The sequence below is a fragment of the Magnolia sinica genome, chromosome 7, assembly GCF_029962835.1.
Source record: "Magnolia sinica isolate HGM2019 chromosome 7, MsV1, whole genome shotgun sequence".
NCBI classification, from domain to species: Eukaryota; Viridiplantae; Streptophyta; class Magnoliopsida; order Magnoliales; family Magnoliaceae; genus Magnolia; species Magnolia sinica.
The window spans coordinates 72,676,949-72,685,819 of NC_080579.1; the positions used below are offsets into that span (position 1 = coordinate 72,676,949).

The following is an 8,871-nucleotide window of genomic DNA, read 5'->3' on the forward strand; positions in this document are numbered from 1 at the left end:
GAGAATTACGAGTGGCGGAATGAGAATCTCAAGCAGAGGAATGGGAACCTCAGGCAAAGGAATGAGAACCTTAGGTGGTGAAGTGGGGGCCGCTCGGGTCACTCAGGCTCCTTGGGTGCCTCGCCTAAGTGGCATGGTTTACAAAAAAGAACAAAGGTTCCTATTAGCCTTGAGAACCCTTGAAGGCTCAAACGTTAGGGAAGTAAACCAGAAGGTTACGCACATGGAACCTAATCGTCCTAAGCTCATAGCAAATATGTGATGTTATTTTTAGTTATTCCCAATTAATCTCTGATACCAACTCCTGTCATCCCCCAAACTCAGAAACTGAGCTCACAAAATTTTTGATCGCTGAATCCGGCGCCGATAGACTCCATAGTGCCCTATTCTCGGCTCCTAGTGCCCATACACTGGATTCCAATCCTAGGACCCTACAAGGAGGATTTAAAACATGAATAATTTTGTTCGAAGAATAATTGTAATCATAATCCACAACAATAACCACAACATTACCACATATCCACTATAATAAAAAACTTTAAGAACAATGCATAAAGGGAAATACAATATAGATAACAAAACTCCAGAAGCTCAGCTACACGCTCCTACCTCAGCTCGACTGCATCCTAGTGTCACCGGCACGCATCTATCGTGTATAAGCTTATAGAAAGCTTTGAGGGTGGTGTAAGTGTGTGCGTAAGGTAAGTGCCAAGTATGCAATATCAGAGTAATGCAGAAACATGCTGGTAGGTCCATAAATGGAAAAATGCTGAGAAGTTAATGAATAAGAGGGTGCTGGCAAATCCATGAATGCTATCTACCGTAACAAGGCTATACGATGCAAGGCCTACATGGCCAAATGTCATATGCAAGATATAACACAAGCATGCCAGTCCTCATCTGAATCCACATTTCAATATGGTTCATCTCTAGATAATCACCGGGGTCTAGTACACTCAACACTAGTTTGTCACCCCATCTAAGCGCACAACTGGGTAAGTGGTAGAGACCTCCCTATCCGCCTACCAATATCGACCCAACTTTTTGATAGCGAACCCATTCCTCAAGCTGGGTCAAACTCAGCCTAGTCATTGTCCCCTACCTTTAGTGAACAAAGCTACACCCGCTTCCAACTGACCACGACATAGTAGGAGATGTGGCCAACTAGTATTCGTCCCTCATGTGATCATGCATCCACTCGGTCTAGATATTGGAGTGTCCTCCTGATACCATAAGGGCTTAAAGAGTTTCACCTTGGGACATCTATGGTGCCCCCGTGCTAGAACAAGTATTTTTAGTATCCAATCTTACCGTCCACACTATGCCTGCGGAGGCTACAGCCCTGATGTCGCTAGGGCATACAACAATCGAATCATACAATGTAAGGTGCATGAATCACACTATCTAACATACATCAATCATGTGTGTGTACCGCGCACTCATGTTAGGCAACTTCGTCTATCAGGGAGTCCCATAAACAATTCGCCCAATGGCATATGCTATGATTAGTCACTCTTCATAAGAAGCATACAAATGATGCGCGTGGGCATGTAACCACTACCAGAAAACTAGGCAAACACTATGGAAAACAATCGTAGCTAAAGGCCTATGGCTAGGGTTATAGTCCGTAGCACGACCGTAGCTATAGAAACAATAGGTACGGTTAAATCTGTAGCCATTGCTTCCATAGCTCTAAAGTATCTACAGCTACAGATTATATTTGTAGCTAAAAGTAGAGTGAAAACCGTAGCAATAGGCTAAAATCAACAACAGCTACGGTTTCCAGATAAATGGCTATGGTTAATAGCCGTAGCTACTACCTATTTTTTAAAACATAATAAAGAAAATATAATAATGGCATCTCTTACCATTGTAGTACATGCCCTGATAGATTAACTCATGAGTTTCTTCATCAAGTGTTTTCTTCCATGAACTGCTAGAAATAAGAATGTAATAATCCACTTCCTCCTAGGAAATAGAATTCTCAACCATAACACCCCATCTGCTATATATCCTATGATAATCACCATCACCCAATTCCAGAAGGCTCTCACATTCATTTATTCCAACAAAGCCTAACTAAAAAAACCTACATTTCCCACCAACTCTGACCCAATTCTTAAATTCCTTAAACAAGATCTGCCACTGGTAAACACATTCAGAAACTCCATAGGCTTCTATATTAACATGAAAAATAAATAAATAAATAAATAACCAAAGTAAAAAATAAATCACAAAGATCAATCTAAATCTGTTTTGACCCAATTCAATAAATCCATGAACAAACCTCATTTCACAACATCCATTAAAAGACACGTATATATTCCACCATCTGTACAAGAATCCCAACTAAGTCATGAGATGGAAGGAGTTTGATTTGAATCAAACAAAAAATTCCAGCAATAAATTCCACATTTCCATTGTTAAAATGGGGGAACATGTTATATACATGGCTAGTATCGTAATGTGCATGGGTTGTCAATTACAGGATGCCCCATCCACAATGGCCGTGCCTGCTTACCTCCAAAAATCTCGACATGGTTTGCAAAGTAGATATGATTTTTAGCTAAACCACCTGCAACCAGCAAACCAAGCAAATGCATTTCTTTTTACAATGCAACAAAAAGGAGAGGGAGTTACCATTATTGATCAAACTTCATATACAACAAACCCACAACCTGCCAAGAAAAAACCATAACTAGTTAAACTAGCAATCAAGTAAGCTACTAAAATAATTCTTTAATCACATACAACAAACCCAAATTACTCTTAGGCAAGATACAAACAAAATCATTATCAAGTAGTTGCATATAGTGGATTGTCTTTCAGATGCAACATCGGACACTGTAGGAACTTTTTTGTGTGGTATTTCCGGGTTGCTCAGAAAGCAATAGAGGGAGGGAGGGAGCGATGGTGACACTGCTAAAAATTCTTACAATTTCCTTGCTCATGTGAATTTGTTTGAACAAAGGGTGATGTGAATATGATTGAACACAACTATCATTGTTGGCTTTTGGAAACATGGAGCCTTTGCTGCAAATTGAATTATTCTTCTGCCAATCCTGGTTGTTCACTTGCATTATAATTGCATTTATGGAATCATTTCTGCTTTATAGTTGAAACCTCTATAAATGTAAGTGAAACAGCTCTGCATTCATATATGCATTTACAGTATTTCTATTGATTGATAACATTGTTCTGGCCAGTCGGGGTATGAATCTCCCTTGCTTCCTGAAGTTTCATTTGCTTCTTTTTCCAGCTGGAGGAATTCTGCAAGAAGAAGGCTAAAGGGTGAACTAAAAAGGCTGCATCCACTAGCCAATTGCCGTTAACAAATGTTAGCCAAAATGAGAAATTGCCACAAGAAAGTGAAAATTTGAAACTTGAAGATTTAGATGGAGCTACATCTGAGAGAGACGGTGTTGCTGCTCGCCAAAGTTCTTACCCTGTCATAATCCAAGACAGTAAAGAAAATAATTCATCCCTAAGAACCGAGCTAGATTCTTTAAATACGACAAACGCCATATCTCCAGCTTTGCCTAATGACAATAGTCCATTATACAAGGATCAAGTGGAGAGACCTACAAGCTATCATGAGTCGAAATAGTGTGATGGTTTAGGATTCTTAGGACAAGAGCATGGTTATTATGATCGCTTGAGGGAAGAGAAGAATGATGAATTTGGTATTTCCTCAGGGAAAGAAAGAGAACTCACACATGGGGTTGCAACAGATCATCCCATTGCTCCTGATACTATTCATAGATACCCAAACTATGAAGGAAACATTCATCAATTTAGTTTCCATTCATTGCATGAAACTCAGTCAAAAGAAAAAAAAATGATCACTACCTTAATAACTAAAACCACAAGCTTTGCATACATATCAATAACAGCAAATGAGAGATGCCGGACTTGTTATGGCATTTGTAGGGACAATGAGCTTTGATTAATCATGTCAGTGGCCAAACAATTTGCTATAGAAATTTCCTAAGATTATAGGTAGAAAGAGAAGGAAAACTCTTAACAACTGTGAGTGTTTAGAGGATTCTCATGGAAACATAATAAAAACCATGAAAAAGTTTACCATGAGGATACGGAAAAAGCGATCTGTGAGATCTTCCCCTTTAAGCAACCCACTTTGTTGTAACCATGAGATATAATGGGTATAAGCTACCTCAGTATAATTAGTTTCACAACTTGAAAGGAAATTATAAGTACAAAATAGTAGTTTTCCAAGAAGTGATGCACAGTGAAATTTTGGCAGTCTAAAATGGTTGTATATTCTCCACTGTACAACTTAACACAGTCCACCTTGTATAGCTTTCAGTTTCCATACTGAAAAAAAAAAACTGTACAAGTATGAAGCATGCCTGTGTGTGATTTAGAGACAATTAGATTGTCATATCACCTCCCAGTTCATCAATGACCATATCTACTCTAGTCATAAAACCTGGTTAGAATTGAATAGAAGTAGCATTATAAAAAGGAGTAAGAACAGTATTCTGACCAATATGAATATTAGGTTGTTCGTCTAATCCATGTTTAACTCCTGATCCATAGCAATTGGACCAATTGAATGAAGAGTCTAGATCTCACTAAAGACTAATTACAATATGGGAGGATAGTGACTTTCATGCTACTAGGAGCTAATTAATGGAGCCCATATATATTATGAGGAAGAGGTCATTTTTTTGTTCTTTTTTTTTTTTTTTGCTTTTTCTTTTTTCCTTTTTTGAAGCAAATAGTGAGGAAGAGCTTTACTAAGCCCACAGACGAGCACAATCAGCTCATGTTCACACCAGAACATGTGACAGCATGGCACATCTGTATGATCTAATCCATCCAATAGAAGGATCCCACCATCTTAATGCCCTGTACAAAGAATCAGGTCGATCTAGGCACAACCTTCAGATTAGAAGCTGAGAACTAGTAATGGAAGAAATTCACATACCACGAAAAGAAGAATCCGATATGCATCTCTACAACCAAAAAAGTTTAAAATTTTAAAACTACACAAACAGAGAGAATGTCATACTAAAGAAACTAGTAATGTTTTTTAAAAATATCATGACTTGGGACATCATATCAATTTCTTCAAGCACCTTTGGTGGCTCTATAATATTCATAAATCTCAGTTAAAGAAATTGTTGATGGGAAGTCTTCCAAAAGGATTACCCAAAAGAGAATGTTGTTTCAATATCGAAATTATTCAAATGAAGGTTTTCCATGGACTGTTATTAATGTAAAACATGTAGATGGATTTGGAACATGACTGAGTCAGCTCGGTATTGCTAGGCTCCAAGTGTACCAACAACAACGATTAACTCAGTCCAGTTACAAGTCAAGCCATGATGAGTTATTGAACACTACGTGCACCTATAGATTCAACATGCCAAATTCTAACATGTAAATATAGTTTGCATATCTTACCATTGTTCTCATGTTTAGTCAAACAGCTATTTAATAGTTCAGTGAAGCTAGGAGGCAAAGTTGAGAAAACAATTTCAAAGTTGTTGTCAAGTAATGGCTGTAGAGAACACTCAAGCTGCTCACTGTCAACTCTCGAAACAGGCTTCTCAGTATGATAACTAACATCAAGTTTTATAATGCGCGACTCCTCATCAGTTCTGCAAGGCTAAAGAATTTGTATGACTAATGCTCTTTCTTTTTATGTTTTATAGAAACTTAAATTAATCAGCCAAATGGAGTATAAAAAAAACAAAGTTGCATTAAATCCTTTGAAAAATTCTATATTACCACACTAAAGCATCAAAAAGTATTTACACTTAAAAACATAAGAAAGAAAGAAAAAGAAAAAAGGAAAACAAAACTCAATTACTTTACAGAAAGTAAAAAGTAAATCAACAAATGTTATCCAATGAACATTTATGTGAAAAATAACATTAACTAGTAAAAAAGCAATCTCAATGGCTATAATAACACCTTTGGGTCATTGAGCTCTCAAAGATGTGGCAACCCAGTGATTATGGTTTCCATTAGAATTATCAAATTGCTTCTTAAAGTAAAATACCATTAGCCTTGGAGAAAATCTTTGGTGTGACTACATTAAGAAGCCAGATTCTTCTAACTATACTCTTCTTTATATTCGTAAACCACATACATGTATTTATCAACAGAAAAACCAATTTCTCCAAACACATGAGTTGCATTAAGAAATTGGATGATTTGACCTTTGAGGTTTTGCATCTGGCAGTACTTTGGCAAGATTGCATCTCATCACCATTGATGTAGAGCGGGTCATGGACAGTTTCATGGCCAAGATGGATCAAAAAAGGCTCGGTCGACGACAGAAGTGATCCGAACCATCGGACCTTAGATCGGGCATATCTCGCAATCCGGAATGAGTTATCTGATGCCGGGTTGCACAGCCCGAAATTGCGAAAAACCCCTTGATCAATGGCCGTTTCCCTGTTTAAATTTCATTTTTACTATAAATAGTAAGTTTTAGTTTGATTATAACTCTTCATCCGTCGGGCTTTAGGAGTTGCGTCCAACGTGAAAAGAGCTTAGAATAATTAGGAGAACAGTTTAGTGAAGCCAAATAGGACACTTACTATTTTTGGCCAAAAACCTTTTGCACTAGTAGACATCTCGACCATCTATAAATAGTAAGTTTACTATTTATAGTAAGTCGCAAAGTCTAGGATTTTTAGTTGTAGTTTGATTTTGATTTCTTTCCCATTACTTTGTACCCCTATTTAAAGGGTTGTGAACTCATTTTTATTCATTCATTAATCAATTTCAAATTTATTGGAATTTATTTCTATTTTATGCTTTCTTTCCTCGTGGATTCGAGAAGTCTCTGTGAAGAGTCCAGAGAAGTTCTGTGGATTCGGAATAGTTATCCTCTTGAGGAAGACGGTGCTCGACCTCACGTCCTCCCCTACGTCAACCGTACATTCAAAACATGAAATAATTTGTAGGATATAACCACCTTATTAAGTCAATTAAAATATTCAGCAAACAAAACCAATTCAGAGCCAGCAAAACAAGTCCAACGATGTTTACTCCAAAAATTCTGCCATTTCTTACACATCCACTCTCCTCTTAATTCACTATATATATTCTTGAGTAAAAGGGAATTAAGGTAGGATAATGATCGAGGGACTACTACTTTATATCATTACCAATACTGTAGCAATAGATTTTTATTCATAAATGTGTAAACAACTCCCATAGGGCTACGAAAAACAGCTCATTACCCTAAATCTCCAAATACAATTGAATCCCCATCAATGAATCACAGTGCCATGGCTAACACCCCCTTGACTCTAGCTTTTGAACCATCCATCCAAAGAACATAGAGGAAATCAATTAAATTACAGAGCCACCCTATAAAGCCTTTCCCCAATGATTCTTGAATTCCTCTCAGAAAACCCTCACATTATATCATGGCCAAATAATTGAGTCATGGGATTGGAAAGGATGTCATGTCCATCTAGCAATGACATGGAAAATGGACACATTTAAGACCCCAAAACAGCTTACAACCCATGAAGGCAGCCCCAACCCCATTTAGGACACTCCCCATGGATTTAGATTTGGCAAAAAATTCCCCACCACATACTAAGGAGTTTGTTTCTCCAAAAAAGGTATTATTTGGCAAATCAACTAAATGCCTTCTGAACTCTAACTTTTGATCATTGAGGAAATCAATTGAATTACAGAGCCAATCTATAAAGTCTTTCCCTCAAGGATTCTAGAATTTCTCTTCAGAGCCCCCACATTATACCATAAGGAAGAATTTGCCAAATAATTGAGACTTCGGATTGGAAAGGACTACGCATCCATACAACAAAATGGCATGGAAAAATAACCAATTTAAGATCCACAAACCCTTTACATGGACAATCCCAACACCATTTAAGAATCTCTCCATGAATTTGGCAAATTCCTAACTCTACAAATCCATGGATTTAAAGCCAAAAATTTTGCTCTAGGAAAAAAAGAAGAAGAAGCTCATTGCACTAAATCTCCGTATGAAATTGAATCCCAAGCACTGAATGCCAACACCATGGATAACCCCCTCAACTCTAGCTTTTGAACAACCCACCAAAAGATCATAGATTTTTTTTTAAAGGTAAATGCACTTTTATTGAAGAAGTGCCAAAAGGCGAAACATTACCACAAACGCCCAACCATATCAAAACCAAACACTATAGTTGGATGGATGACATTAACGTAAGCTACATCAGTCAGGGAATCCACGGAAGCTGCACTCCTTTTTCTAGCCCTGAAGAGGATTTTACTTTTTAATGGTGGGCATTCAGTTACCACTCTTTCTTGTCGTGTGGTCCACACATGATTTGGATCAGGTTTCCATTTTGGGTTTATACCCCATATTCATATGAAAAATAAAATTAAAAAAAAAAAATGGATGAATGTTGTAGATATAACATGAACATAATGGGGAAAGTGAGTATGTGATTGTAAATAGAAATCAGCAAGGAAACACCTTAGTAAGCATTACCCTCAACTTTACATTCCCACTTCAGGTATTGTACACAAGTCCAAGGAAGATAACTAATCAAAATCAATTTATGGAAAATTACTACTGAGTTAAGAAGAATGTTCTTCTCAATATTACCTATAATCGGGTTCCTTATACATATGAGGATCATTACTTTGCCTCATCAACATCCATGCCATTCAAATCCTTGAGTAGATTGTTATTTTGGCATATTAAAACATCTATATCATTCATAAGAGAAAAAAAAACCTAAATTAAAATATAAAATATAAAAAAACCCAATCCAATTTCATAAAAAAAAGACAACAACATGAATATTCAAAAGAGGAAAAAAAATCATTCTTACATACCTAAAATGGACGCGGATTATGGCGTCAGAG

General features: G+C 37.0%; 1 long non-coding RNA gene across 2 annotated transcripts; it reads right to left on the bottom strand.

The window, feature by feature from the left end:
• Positions 1-2,301: 2,301 nt before the first annotated feature.
• LOC131252129 (uncharacterized) lies at positions 2,302-4,148 on the bottom strand. Of its 2 annotated transcripts, none has more exons than XR_009174204.1 (2): positions 4,085-4,148; positions 2,302-2,678 (listed from the first exon to the last, which is right to left on the bottom strand). It is a non-coding gene; the product is annotated as an uncharacterized LOC131252129 (long non-coding RNA). The 2 variants fall into 2 exon arrangements; XR_009174203.1 differs by lacking the exon at positions 4,085-4,148 and adding an exon at positions 3,715-3,935.
• Positions 4,149-8,871: the final 4,723 nt, after the last annotated feature.